Below are 15,121 nucleotides of genomic sequence, written 5' to 3' on the forward strand. Positions count from 1 at the left end.
CCTGCACTGGGACCGTAGGGGTATACAAAAGTGACAAGGATAATCTCTGACGTAGCATGTCCCACCCATGCACAGTGCATTGTACAGTATTAATTTTGTTTACCCTGTGGACCACTACAGTTAGTGGATGTGGGTGTGCTACATCAGTTTCAGCAGCCAGACGGGGTAAGTACTTAGGACGATGAAACCAATAGTAGCCAAAATGTGCTTGAGCGTTGAGGTAATAGAGTTCCATATCTGGCATGGCAAACCCTCCCAAAAGTTATAGCAATGTCAATATAGTCTATGCCATCTGCTGCTGTTTTTCTGCCCAGACTAGGCACACTAACAGGGTGGTGAGGGTATTAAAAAATATTTAGTCAAGGAAATAGATATATTTATAAAATAATAAAGAAACCAAGGCAAAACCACAATTTTTATCAAACTAATAGGCCGTGCCATAGACAATGGTTATTTAAGCCAGCCAGTGATTCTGTCCTCCAGCTTAGAGATAGCTCTGTCATAGTTAAAGGTCAGGACTTCCTGCTTATCTAGACTTATCCAAATCCCCAAGCACCTGACAGGGGAGTCTGCCCATGCTAACGGGTAGTCCAGCTCAAATTGACGAGTGCAAGATGTGAGGGGAAACATACACAATTTTGCCCAGTTTATGGACAGTCCGGACCACTCCCCAAACTGCATGAAGGTCCGAATAATGGGCTGGAACCCACTCTGCTCATTACGGACATACAGTGTAATGTCATCTGCGTTGAATGAAATTAAATGGGGTCTACCCCTTAATCGCAGGGAATAGTCACTGTATTTTTTGATGTAATATAGCTGCAAGGGGCTCCAGCTATATTGCAAAAAGAGTACAAGATAGGGGACACCCCTACTGGGTTCCCCAATGCACCTCAACAGGCGCCGAGACCTGTCCATTCAAATACAATCTGGAAATTGGCTTGGTATAGAGCAATTGAACTAGCTGCACAAAGTAGCAGAGAATACCCATCGAATCGAGTGTAGTGAACAGAAAATCCCACTTGAGGGAATCAAATACCTTTGTGGTATCAAGGAAGATCTCAGCAGCCTCTGTATCCAGATTGACTTGATTCAATAGGGTGAATAGCATATGGAGATTATGGGGCGTTGATCTACCTGGTACAAATCCTGCTTGGACAGGCAAAACCAGGTTGGACAGGAGCAGCGCAATCCAGTTTGCCGGGATTTTTGCTAAGATTTTACTATTGCAGTTTATTAGTGATATTGGCTGATAAGAGTCACAGTCAGTGTCAGTCTTGTTGGGTTTAAGGAGCGTGATTATGATCGCCTCCCTCACAGAATCTGGTAACTTCACCTTCTCAAACGCTTCCACATACGCTGCATGCAGACTGGGCGCCAGCAGATCGATATACATTTTATAAAGCTCAGCTGGAAGCCCATCTGAGCCCAGTGCCTTTCCATTAGGCAGCTTGTTAATGGCATCAACAATTTCCCCCATGCTTATGGGACATGCTACAAAGTGCCTCTGAGCATCACTCAGCCAGGCCAGCATGACTTTGTCTAGATGCTTCGTGATACTATTGGTGTCATGTTGCGTATGTGAAGCATACAATGTCATAAAACTATTTACAAACGCCTTTCCAATGTCATCCAGAGTATACTGCAACTCCTCCTCCGAATTGCGAATTTGTGATACTGCAGCTGCCACCCATGGTTTCCTTATTGCTTGGGCTAGGGCCTTTGCCGGTCTACCACCCTCATAGTGTGTGCTCATGCTTATTTCCCTAAGTAACGAGTCTCCCTTTTCGCAGTATCATTGTATTCCAAAATCTTGTCACGTAACGCTTCCCGGAGATCTAGGGTGGAATAACTAACCAGTCTGCTTTCTAACTGTTTGATGTCAGCTTCTAACTTGGCCACTTGAGAGAGCAATGTCCGCAGCACCCCGGGCTGCTTTGGGATACATTCCCCTCTGAGCGCCACCTTGAAGGCCTGCCACAGGGAGGAATATGTTGTCGAAGCCAAGTTATCGAAGCCCAGTCAGAGTATTCCAGATCCAGACAATTCAGGAAACAAACCGAGACCAGCCGCTCTTCTTTAGATTACTTTTAATAAGAACTAATAAGACACAATAAGAAATACGTGTACACGGAGACTTGAGCGAGCAAAATCCAGCTCGAACAGTCTGCCCAAAGAAGTAATGCATGATCTTTTATAGCATTAAACCGCAGACATTTGAATACATTTTCATTGGTTCTTGATAATGTCGTATGATTAAATGTTTCTATATAGCACACGTGATGTTCCATATAAGGGTTAGAATCATGGACAGGAAGCTTGCACAATGTCCTCTGAATCAAATGTCTTGTGATACATCTATATGTGGAGAAAGAGGAACCATAAGTGCATACGTTAGTACTTTTAGCAGTGAGGATTTCGCAAGCTAGCATGCGGTGGTGTCTCATGATGGCCATCAGTTTAGCAAGCCTTGCAACATAATGCGTTTCAAGCACAATAGACATTTCTTCAAGGCCTAGTTAATTCAACATTAAAATGTGTTCAACAGAAACAGGCCTGTATTTTCATTGTGTATCACAGGGTCTACTAGGTCCAAATGGATCCAGGAGAACGTGATTCCACATTCCGCCCTCTGATACCCAATGAAAACACTCATTGACCGTTTAATCATCCTGATGGACAGGTGTCATTTCAATATCATCATTTTCCCTGGTCTCATCCTCATGCCTTCTCTTATGATGGTGCTCAGTGTCCTTATGACACATTTTCTTCATTAACATGTTCAAACAGGAAGGACACACCCTTATCAACACACATAATGTTATAAATCCTACTATTCCCACCACCAGTACTTCTATCAGCCAGGATCCCCAACCACGGAACCATGCTGCGATGTCCTTTAGTATTCCTCCTATTTCCGTCACATCCGTCACTTTCCTTGCTCCTTCTTCTACCACCTCTATTTTCCCTATTGCCATCCTCACATTCCCACTGTTGTCTGGTATTAAAACACAGCATTCCTGATGGATCACGTTACATACACCACCGGCTCTTGCTAAAATGATGTCTAATGCAAGTCTGTTCTGTATTACAACAGCTCTTAGGTCTGTAAGTTCTTCAGTAATGTTACCTAAAGCTGCTGCAGTAGAACTTGCTAATGTTTCTACCAATACTGCCAATATGTGTATTTGATATTCTGAATGCGCTATTCCTAATGGCATCACAACTATTCCTTCCACTGCTATGAACCTATCCAACCAAGTAGGTGCCCTTCTTCTTCGTACCCTACCCGGTGCCTTTTGTGTTGCATTGGTCAAATTTGTTATATGCAACATTCGGGGTAGTACGAACGCCAGGTAGCAGGAGCCCTGCCACCCTGCAGGCAGTCTAAAATATGCAGATGTCCCGCATACTATGTATATTCCCCTTGGAGCTGAGAGACCTATAGACAAACCTTCTGGGCCCTTCCGTATGTTATCCAAATCAGAGTATTTGGAGCAGGTGCTTTCTCCTACTTTTATGCTGCTCTTATTATGGTTGGGGAGGTGTATGTTAGGGCATTTCATTACTGGTGTAACCATTCGACACACCTTATCATAAAATGTATTTGGTCTTGGGATGCTGCCTTTGAGGTATCGAAAACACCATGACCCCTTCTTCTCCTTATGTATAGAAAGGGATATTTGTGATATTTCTAAGTTCTTCTCCCCCTGTACATAACCCTCATCTCTTCCTATGTTAAATGCTTCCAGTAGCTCTGCTTCACCTTTTTCCGGTACAAGTTGTCCACACACACCCATCCTACCTCCTCCTTTACTTTCTCTTCCTTCCCCACTGTTTCCCTCTTTTAATCTCCCTTTTCCAACCTTCCTCTTCCTTTTAGGTGGCCTTCTCTTTATAGTCCCATTTACTTCCTTTGCAAACATGCTGTTTAGTATGTGACATGAAGCATACTGAGGAAGAGGAATCTGGGCGTAATCTGTCCTTCCCTGGGCAGAGGTGGGTATATGTGTACAAATATAGCAATCAGACACATTTGCCAATTCCTTATAAAATTTCACCATTTGCACAAATGCATTATCCCTGTAATTTTTCCCATCTTCCTCCCATTTGGAATATTTTATCCACTGTGTCCTGTTCCCCTCCCTTTCTACCACACTAGAGTTCTCCCCTTCTTCTTGTTCTACTGCATTGGTAATCCCTATTTTGTTTACACTGTTATTTATATAATGTTCTTGGTCCAGATATGGGATTTGTATTTCTTCATGATATATAATAAGTATTATAGTGATAATTATTGCTGGAACAGGGGTACATATGGCAGTTAGTACCATAGGCCACTTTTTCTCTTTTCTTCTTCTTCTAGGCATTATTCTATTTCAAGTGTCACAGCTTGCACTTGTTTAGTTCTTGTCTGTTAATCTCTTATTCTCTGTATCTTCTTGTTGGCATGTCACAGAGTGGTGTCAGAGGTTACTAGCACTTGAACCCACTTGTATGATATACGTAGATATTCAGGTGAGACCCGATTGCCCCCATCCCTCTCCTGAGGTGTACAGCACGAGCAGTTTATTAAGAATTCTTTGATGGACCCGCTTGCGTCTCCTGACTCCTGTAGGAGAGCAGCACGAGCAGCCCTGTAGTCTCTCCGCAGGACCCGCTTGCACCTCCTGACTCCTGTAGGAGTGCAGCACGAGCAGCCCTGTAGTCTCTCCGCAGGACCCGCTTGCACCTCCTGACTCCTGTAGGAGTGCAGCACGAGCAGCCCTATCAGTGTTGTTTGGTGTTTTGTTTGGTGTTTTTCGTTGATCGAAGGTTGTACCCCTGCGGTGCAGGTGTGACCTTTATGGGTACCGCAGGTGGTGGCTGGATGACCTCCGGTTCAATTGCTCTCTTGGTGTGTGACCTGTGGATCCAGTATTTGAGACCCTCACACTTGACCGCTGTGGCTGTTGTCAGTAGGACTTGGTAAGGCCCTTTCCATCGTGGTTGAAGGCAATGACGCCTAGTGTGGGCCTTGACCCAAACCCAGTTGCCAGGCAGTAGTCCGTGTTCAGGTGGCGTTCCTCCTTCTGGCAGGGCCTGCAGTACCTGGCGGTGAAGACAGCGTAACGTCTCTGTTATCTTCCTGCAATATTGTAACAAAAGATCATCTGTTATTGCCAATGGGGCAACTGACATGTGGCCTGGAATATTCATGGGGCGCCCAAATAGCACCTCATGGGGACTTAGTTTTGTGACTCTATCAGGGGTACTTCTCATAGCAAGGAGCGCTAATGGTAATGCATCAATCCAAGATAGTTCAGTCACTGCGCATATCTTCCCTATTCTGTTTTTCAACACCCCATTTTTTCTCTCTACTGCCCCTGCTGCAGGTGGATGGTATGCGCAATGCAACTTTTGTGTTATTCCCAGCCCTTTGCAAAGGCCCTGAATAACATGTGAAATGAATCCTGGTCCATTGTCTGAACTTAAAAGAGTCGGCACCCCAAAACGTGGTATTAACTCTTTTAAAAGGCACTTAGCCACAGTTTGTGCATCACAGTTCCTGGTGGGGTATGCCTCAGTCCATTTGCTGAACATACAAACGATTACCAAAACATATTTTAGCTTGTATACCGGGGGCATCTCAATGAAATCCATTTGGAGGCTCTCAAAGGGTCCATGTGGCGGTGGGAAATGGCCCGAAGCGGTTGGTGTACCTTTTCCCGTGTTGTACTGTGCACAAACTGTGCATCTCTTACATAAATGTTCTGCATGTTGCCGAAATTTGGTATTAAACCAATATTGTGAAAACAGTCGTATCATTCCATCCCTACCCACATGTGAGGGGCCATGGAAAAGGCGTGCCATAGAGGGCAGTAATGTGGATGGTAGGCATATTTTACCGTTGGGTCCCACCCACACACCCTCCCCGTCTGTCTTGCAACCACCCTTTTCCCAATCTGTTAGTTCTGACCCGTCAGCCTGCTGTTGAACACATTTTGGATCAAAATATGTACTTTCCTCTTTAGCTATTGTGGTGGGTTTAACCTGGACCATTACATACTCACACCCACTGAGGGCTATTCTTCGTGCCTCTTTGTCAACAAAAGCATTTCCCACAGAAACATAGTCCTTAGCAGAAGTGTGGGCTGCACATTTTACAATTGCAATTTTTCTGGGCAATAGTAGAGCTTGCAACAAGGCAACAATCAATGAAGCATGTTGTATGTGTTGGCCTGCTGAAGTGAGAAATCCCCTCATTGCCCACAGTTGACCGAAATCATGAGTGACCCCAAAAGCATATTGGCTGTCTGTGTAAATATTCGTTGTCTTTCCCGCTGCCAATGTGCATGCTCTGATTAGTGCTACTAATTCTGCTGCCTGGGCACTTTTAATCTTTGGTAGCCTTCCTCCTTCAAGTAATCTTGTGGCCGTCCCCACAGCATAGGCTGCTTGTAGCATCCCTGTGTGGTCCCTAATGCATGAACCATCCACAAACAAATCACCCTCTGCCTCAGGGAATGGGGTGTCTCTGAGATCTGGCCTCACCTTGGTGTGTGTGTCGACTGCCATAATACAATCGTGGAAAGAATTATCTATAGTGGGATCATCGTGATCCATTTCGGTAGGCAACAGGCAGGAGGGATTCAATGTTGTGCATCTCTTTATCCTTATATGTGGTGCCAATAGTGTCAACTCATAGCGTGAGAGGCGAGCATTCGTCAGGTGCTGGGTCTTGGTGGTAGTTAGTAATGTGTCAATTGCGTGTGGGACATGTAACACCAAAGTGTGAGCCAGGACAATGTTTTCTGATTGTTCCACTGCTAAAGCGGCTGCTGCCACTGCCTTCAGACATGGGGGAAGACCTGCTGCTACTGGGTCCAGGGTAGCCGAATAGTAAGCCACTGGGCGGTAGAAGGTGCCGTGTTTTTGTGCCAAAACCCCTAAGGAGCAACCACCTTTTTCATGGCAAAATAAATGGAAATCTTTGGTGTAATCTGGGAGGCCTAATGCTGGTGCTGCACACAATGCTAACTTCAATTTCTGAAAAGCCTCTTCACAGCTTTCTGACCATGGTACTTTGTCTGGCACATCCTTGTGTGTTAAATTCAAAAGTGGTCGTGCAATCAGGGAGAAATTCGGTATCCAATGCCTGCAGTAACCTGCCACCCCAAGGAAAGCCCTCACCTCCTTCTGTGTTTGTGGCCTGGGGTGCTGAGTTATTGTTGCTATCCTATCTGGTAGCAATCTCCTGGACCCTGGTGACAGTTCGTGCCCTAGGTACTTCACCTTTGATTGGCAGAACTGCAACTTCTTTGGGGAGACCTTATGTCCTTTTATGGCAAGGTGACAGAGTAGGGCCACGGTGTCCTGAACACACGCTTCCCGTGATGGTGAGGCTAGCAACAAATCATCAATGTATTGTATCAAAGTTGATCCTCCTGCAAAGTGCAATGATGCCAAGTCTGCTCTTAAGGCGTCTGAGAATAATGTTGGACTGTCCACAAACCCCTGAGGGAGACATGTATATGTCATTTTTCTATTTTTGTACGTAAAACAGAATAGACCCTGAGACTCCCTATGAAGAGGCACTGAGAAAAAAGCATTACTGAGATCTAGGACTGTGAAATGCGAAGATGTACTGGGAATGTTTGATATGATGGTGGCTGGGTTGGGAACCACAGGGAATGATGGTATAACTGCCTTGTTCAGTTCCCTAAGATCTTGAGTAAATCGGTATACCGGGGACCCATCTGGTCCTTTCGCTGCCTTTTTCACGGGGAGAATAGGAGTGTTGCATGGGCTGTGTCGTACCTCCCGCAGTACTCCCTTCTTTAAAAGCTCTTCTATTACTGGAGCTATCCCCTCCTCTCCCTCTTTGGCTATTTTGTATTGTGGCACCTGTGGTAGACGGGCTCCAGGGCGCAGTGTCACTCGCACTGGGGGGCAATCTAATATTCTTCCCACATCATTTGGCCCCTTTGCCCACACTTCACTAGGGACCGAGTCTTGTAATTCTTGTGGGAGACTTTGTTCTTGTCCCTTACCTCTGGGGTCACATCCCATGAAAGCCTGTAATGCTATCCCATTCTCCTTGCTTTCCAGGAAGATCCCTTCAGGTGAGCAGCTGATGGTGCACTGTAACTTACATAGGAGATCCCTTCCTAGCAAATTTACTGGACAGTGTCTCCCAAAAATAAATTGATGATTTACAGTAATAGGGCCTACTTTGAATTTCAATGGTTGTGTTAAGTATTCATTCATAGGTTGTCCTGTCAAGCCTACGGCTGTTATTTGAGTTGCTGATAATGGTGCGTTGGGTACATCAGAGGCCTTTAGCATTGACATAGTGGCCCCAGTGTCAACTAAAAAAGGCACAGTTTTGCTTAGCACTGTCCCATCTACATATGGACCTTCTTGATCAACCGACAGTACTGGGCCTGTGAAATGTGTCTCCACAGGAGGTGGGTATGGAAATCCATGTCCCCCCTGAGGTGCCTGTGGTATGTCTTGATATGTACCCCACCCCGCACAAACCGGGTCATCTACTGTGGCAGCATCATATGCATTGTTTGTATAAGGTGGGGGTAGTAACTGTTGTGTTCCGTATCGTATACTGCCCTGTTGTTGTCTCTGCTGACCTCTACTTCTTTGTCCCCTGGCTAAAAAAGGGCAATCTGCCTTCCAGTGTCCCTGTTGGTTACAGTGGAAACAGGTGGTGCCTGGCGGGGGCGTGAAAGTTACCCGTTCACCCTGTCCTCTGCCCCTGCCCCTTCCCCTGCCCCTGCCCCTGCTTTGATTATTATTGTAAAATCGTTCTTGTGCCACCATTAATTTGACCTTATCCTTTTTCAATTTCTCATCATCTGCCCTTTGGATATTTGTTTGATAGTCTGCGCAATACCTGGCTGCTGCTAACACTTTGTCAATGGGTTCTTGTTGCCAACACACAAAAGACGTTTGTAAATGAGTTTGTATAGGCTGTTGTAATCCATATACAAAGTTGGTCACAAACGCAGGCATCGCCTCACCCAATGGGTTCCTCATTCCACTACTCTGCTGGTAGACCTGTAGAAGGCGGTCATAATAACTTGTCACACTCTCATTCTTCTCTTGTTTTGTATGTATTATTTTAGACCAATCAACCTTTTCCTCTGGTACTTTTTCTCGTATGTATTTCATCACCTTGTCTCTTGCGGTCTCTACCTCTTGTCCCGGTGCCCCCCCTTTTCCCCTCACTGGTTCCTCTGCCGGCCATCCTACCACCTTCTTACAATCCTCCCATAAATCTTGTGGTATTATTATACTGAATAACATGTTCAAATCCTTCCACAACATTTCTCCCATTGCCACTATTCTATTCAATTCTGTGTACCATTTGTGTGGCTCATCGCGTAATTTTGGGAAGTCTTTGGTGAAGGAAAACAGGTCAGCTCTATGCCAAGGTACATAGACATATGTTGGGGTATGGCCATCCTCCCCTAGGGAGGACGAAGGTACCTCTCTCAGAGGCATCATCTTCGTCTGTGCCTGTTCTGTCCCTTCCTTATTTTTCTCTAGGCTCTGCAGAACCTGAGCTGCTTTTAACCCTTCTTTCAATTCTTTCCATTTCTGTAATTTTAATATAGCGTATTCCAGTTTTTCAGACAATTTGTCATTACTCCAGGATGGCACGTCTGCATCTGTGAAACTCATTTGAGAAGTGTCCCAACTGTATTCTGTTGGCAGGGGATTTGTGCTGTTAGTGTAGTGAGCATATATCTGGTGTATCTCAGGGCCTAGGGCCATCAGTTCTGATCGCGCCATGGCTAGAAGTTCCTCTCTGTATTCCCTATTGTTATCTCTTTCTACTTCCGCAAATATCTGTCTTTTATCAATGAGATCTGTGAGTATGGCACGACAATTTTTTCTGTCTGATTTCAGGAACTTAGTCTTTCTTAGTGTGCTGGGAGAAGCACTCGGTGTACCGTATGGTGAATTTCCTTTCAATTGTGTTGCTGTGAGGCTGTTCCTCTTTTCAAATAGACTTCCGTCTAAAAACCTCGTCAAAATATCAATGTTATGCTTCGTGTGGTGTGTGAAAATACATATTTCCCATATCAGCTCATGTAATCCCTTTATCCCTTCACTAATGTCCCTGGACGCGTCTTGGAACTGCTGTTTCCAATGTGTATTCAGCAATTTTGGTCCATTTCCTTTCTTTGTAGCCTGTGCCAACAAACTGTCACTTTCCTTGTCCGTTTTCTGAGCAATGTGGGCCACTTCCTCTCTGACTTCCTGCAGCATTTGAAAGTCTTTCACTCGGTCAAGGTTCATTTTTGTGAGTTCCTCTTTTATTAAACCATGTGCGAGCTCTTGGGCTGCAGTTTTCTGAGCCAGAGATAGCTCAGGAGGCTCCGTACCTGTCGCTAAGTGCTCAACGTGCACTTTTCCCTCCGAACTCACTGTTTTCTTCTCATTACCTAACCTCCCCATCAGTATGTCTTCTATGAGTGCGTCCTCGGTCTCTTCCTTTGTTGTTCCCTGCATACTGTGTTCCTGTGATGGTGCACCTACCACAGGAAGACATGGGAATGTTCCTACCATATCGAGCATTTTATCCCTCCGCTCCTCCCTTTTCTCATTTCTCTGTCTTTCACAATAAAATCCGTCTTTCAACACCACCAATTCCTTGCACACTTTAGCTTTTATGTCGTTTGTGTGACGGAGGTCTCGTAGGCAATAGTCCCAGGAATAGAAACTGTCCCATTCCAGGTTACGAGTCTTACGTCCCCTTAGAATCAGCATTTGTCTCAAGTATGACAACTTGTTCATGTCATATGTGCCATTACTTGGAAACTGTAAGTCGGGTCGTTTTTCCGTCAGCCTGTGCCATTTGTCAAGAAACATTAATGCATGTAGTCCTTGCTTAACGGCTACTTGGTAGGAAGGACTATCCTTAGGGGGTGTTATTTGGTGTGTGTCCAAATGTTCCTTGCTAAAGGGGTTCCCCATAGCTAAATAAAAGGTCACTGCTTTCCCTTAACACTTCACGTAAACAGTTCGGTCACACCAGGAAACACCAGGGAGTCGGCTTATTTCTGCCGCTCATATCAAATGACACATGAGGAAAACCTGCACTCAAATCAGTACTGCCAACCGCATTTGTTATTAGTGAAGCGGAGAGTTTGTCTGCAATCACACAACAGTACACGCAGCCTTGTTCACCTCAAGCATGCACAAGTTGGAATGAAGAAAAAACAGTGCCAAGGTGCTGGTGACGGCGTACACTGGCGTCCTTTTAGCGAATAAAAGATGACAGGAAAGTCAAGAGAGAAAGGCAAAGATCCCAAACCCTTGCTTTCCTGCCCTGAGACAGGGTGCGGCTGTATGGGATTAGAACCCGGACCAGATCCGTGGCGGGTGTCACACAGGTAATGCAATAATGGTGAACAGTGCACTGAATCACATATAGGACAATACGATAACAATATAACAAAAACAGGTGCTTGCCCTACTTGATGCTCATGCCTCCCACCCTTTGTGCTGGTGCTGGTGCGTGGTGACCGTAGAGTGTGGTGCGCAGGCAGACCCTGTCAGTCGTAGTAATCAGTCACTGTAACAGTACTGGCGGGCGTAATGCTCCTGAGTTCTGGTACAACCGCAACTTGAGTCAGTCAGTTAATACACATCCCCTTCCTCACTACATTCTCTCCACTATCTCAACACAGAATTCAATCACCCCCTCCATCTCTCCATCTAACCAGCCGGAGAGAGAGAGAGAAAGAGCAGAAAAAAGGAAGGAAAAATGCAATACAACGCCCCCACAGAGCACAACACCGCAACGTTATCAGCGCATAGAGAGAGAGAAAACAAATAAATAAATATGCGAGAGCACGGCACTGCCTGCCTTGCCTGCTCCACTGGAGTGGACACCTACCACTCGATCAATCACCGGGCACAACCTGCCCTTCCTGCTGGGGTGGACAATCACCACCCCCTCTGGCCAAAGTATCCCTCCCCAGCCCCTCTGGCTGGGAAATGCTGCCCCAACCCTTTCCGGTTGGGAGCTGTGGCCACACAGCGCCGTCCACTGTGTACCGAGACCATACCACTAACAGCCTCACACATGTAGCGTCGCTGGGTAATCAGAAACCCTTTTATAATATTTACAGCAACTACCGAACCATGAATTCCTTAGCAGTGAGAACAAAAGAGGGAAGGAAATGGCGCAATAAGACAGAAACGATAATATCAACACAAAACTCCAGCACGCGGCCATCTGAAGGCCATCATCTGAATGTCTGAACGAGGTACTATAGAAGAGTCTGGAATAATGGGGACAGGAACATCCGCATGCCACCGTAAACAAAGAACAAACATAACAAGAAAGAACAGCAGGCTAATAGGAATAGCATATAGTACAATTATCCACAACTCCATGTAGAAGTGCAAACATAAATCCCCCCGCCACCTCCCCCCTATACAACACCCTCTGCGAACAGAGGGAGAGAGAGAGAAGAAGAGGGAAACAAAACTTAAAATATAAACAGACGGGACCGAGGAAATGACAGATACTCACGACAGCACCAACACCCTGCCCCGGAGGGGACCCGACCAGCCCAAGACGCCGTAGCCCCCCCTCCGCAGAGAGGCAGGAGCTGAGCCTGTGAGATAGTAGATCCGATCGCAATTCTCCACCAGATGTCGAAGCCAAGTTATCGAAGCCCAGTCAGAGTATTCCAGATCCAGACAATTCAGGAAACAAACCGAGACCAGCCGCTCTTCTTTAGATTACTTTTAATAAGAACTAATAAGACACAATAAGAAATACGTGTACACGGAGACTTGAGCGAGCAAAATCCAGCTCGAACAGTCTGCCCAAAGAAGTAATGCATGATCTTTTATAGCATTAAACCGCAGACATTTGAATACATTTTCATTGGTTCTTGATAATGTCGTATGATTAAATGTTTCTATATAGCACACGTGATGTTCCATATAAGGGTTAGAATCATGGACAGGAAGCTTGCACAATGTCCTCTGAATCAAATGTCTTGTGATACATCTATATGTGGAGAAAGAGGAACCATAAGTGCATACGTTAGTACTTTTAGCAGTGAGGATTTCGCAAGCTAGCATGCGGTGGTGTCTCATGATGGCCATCAGTTTAGCAAGCCTTGCAACATAATGCGTTTCAAGCACAATAGACATTTCTTCAAGGCCTAGTTAATTCAACATTAAAATGTGTTCAACAGAAACAGGCCTGTATTTTCATTGTGTATCACAGGGTCTACTAGGTCCAAATGGATCCAGGAGAACGTGATTCCACAATGTGACCACCGACGCCTCGTTGTCATGAAAATAGCGGTCTATCACTGTTCGAAGTTCCTTTCAAAACACTGCTCAGCAGTGCATTTGTCGGGAGTCACCACAGGTGGGTAGTCTAAGGACGCCCCGGAAGCAGAAAGTGCAGCAAGATTGGTGAGTGGTCAGATAATGTGCAAGCTAAGTGCCCCACATCCATAGTCCAGGTGCTAACATCAGTTGTCACTAGCCAGTTATCTAACCTCGACTACATGTTATGGACCGCAGAGTAGAATATGCCCTGCTGGAGATCAGGATTTCTAAGACTTCAGACATCCCTCATACATCCGTCTTCAAGCATGTGTTGAAGCACCTGAGCAGAGTCCACCTGAGCTCACACTAGGGAGTGCAGTCTGTCCAAGTGCAAATCAAGAGTCGTATTGAAATCACCATGCCCTTCCCAGGTTATGGATCCAACATGCTCCATGTGCACCAGGGCCCAGAGGCGTCGGTAAAATTCTGGTTCATCGGTATTAGGACCATAAGTGTTCACAAGAGCCAAAGAATGCGCTGCCGGAAATCCCCACAGAATTCTAAATTATAAATCTCCTCTCAAGATATGCTGCTGTGTGTAACCGGTGTGCCTTGCTTAATAAGAATAACAACCCCTCTGGCACAGGAGAAATAGGATGCTGTATATCTCAGTGCTGCCCATTTCGGAAGTAAACTGGGATTCTGGCCAGGTGTCAAGTGCGTTTCCTGTAAGAAAACTATATCAATATCATGTCTCTGTAAGAAGGAAGCATTTTGTCTATGTTTTTTAATGATTACTGAGACCCCGCACATTCCAACTGGGAAAGGAGTAGGTTCACCCCAGCTGATTAATATTCGCTGCATCTTCAGGTATGAAAAAAGTATGCCACGCTACCATGAGTAGTGCATCATGCATAGAATGTAAGTCCTCCAGCTGCCTGCGCCAATTTACCAGGGCAAACTCAAACATTGCAGTACTGATTTCCCAAGTACCCTCTCCCCTCACCCATGCAAGTTCCCAAACATTGCTGACGAATTGCATCCCCCCACAAATTAACCAACAAATATTCAACAGATCAATGTGATAAAGTTTCCCACACTGGACTTTACAGAGGACGGCCAAATCCTGAGGTTTTAGCCATGATGGCCTCCACATCATAAATGTCAAATTTGATGACTCGTCACAATATCAAGCAGTAACTAATTAAGGTACTCCTGAGTTAGTACCCTATCAGACCGGGAAGACAGTTAAGCATTGTGCAGTGCTCAATGGCAATCCATTATATGTGAGTCAATGGGGTCCCCGGAAACCTCACAAGGTCTGGGCTCCCGCATCAACAAGAAACATCTTAGAGAAAGTGTCCACTTCGAATAGAGTGGTAGGTCCATTTTCCATAAAGGTCTCCATTTTCCTTGTGTTAGTCTATTCTGCTAGCCCCGGAATGTGCATGTTGTTGCACCTGGATCTGGCCCCTAGAGCCTCATTTTTTGCCTTAACCACTTTAACCACTTTCAGTGCTTGATCCATGGGGTGGAGCTTCTCTTTATCCATCTGCTGTGACTCCTCGACAGCAGGATGCTCTGCTTCTGTAAGATAACCTTGCTTCTCCAACTTAGCAGTAGCCGTGTCCATCCTGAAATTGGTCGATTGCAGTGACCTCTAGGGAGTCTGATTCAGGGGTCATCTCCGAGAAGGGGTCATTCAGCCTCCATCTGCTTGTGTGCCTTGCTGCCCTCGAACTGCAGTTTAGACAGCCTGGAATCAGTGGTTTTCCTCATGGCTCATAATGCTGCAGAGTCCCTGTTCAGTAGTATG

General features: G+C 45.6%; 1 long non-coding RNA gene across 1 annotated transcript; it reads right to left on the bottom strand.

The window, feature by feature from the left end:
- Nucleotides 1–2,075: 2,075 nt before the first annotated feature.
- On the bottom strand, nucleotides 2,076–11,992 carry LOC138260258 (uncharacterized). Its single transcript, XR_011198834.1, has 2 exons — nucleotides 11,906–11,992; nucleotides 2,076–5,128 (listed from the first exon to the last, which is right to left on the bottom strand). It is a non-coding gene; the product is annotated as an uncharacterized lncRNA (long non-coding RNA).
- Between the last annotated feature and the right edge of the window lie 3,129 nt (nucleotides 11,993–15,121).

The sequence above is a fragment of the Pleurodeles waltl genome, chromosome 9 (assembly GCF_031143425.1).
Source record: "Pleurodeles waltl isolate 20211129_DDA chromosome 9, aPleWal1.hap1.20221129, whole genome shotgun sequence".
NCBI lineage: Eukaryota > Metazoa > Chordata > Amphibia > Caudata > Salamandridae > Pleurodeles > Pleurodeles waltl.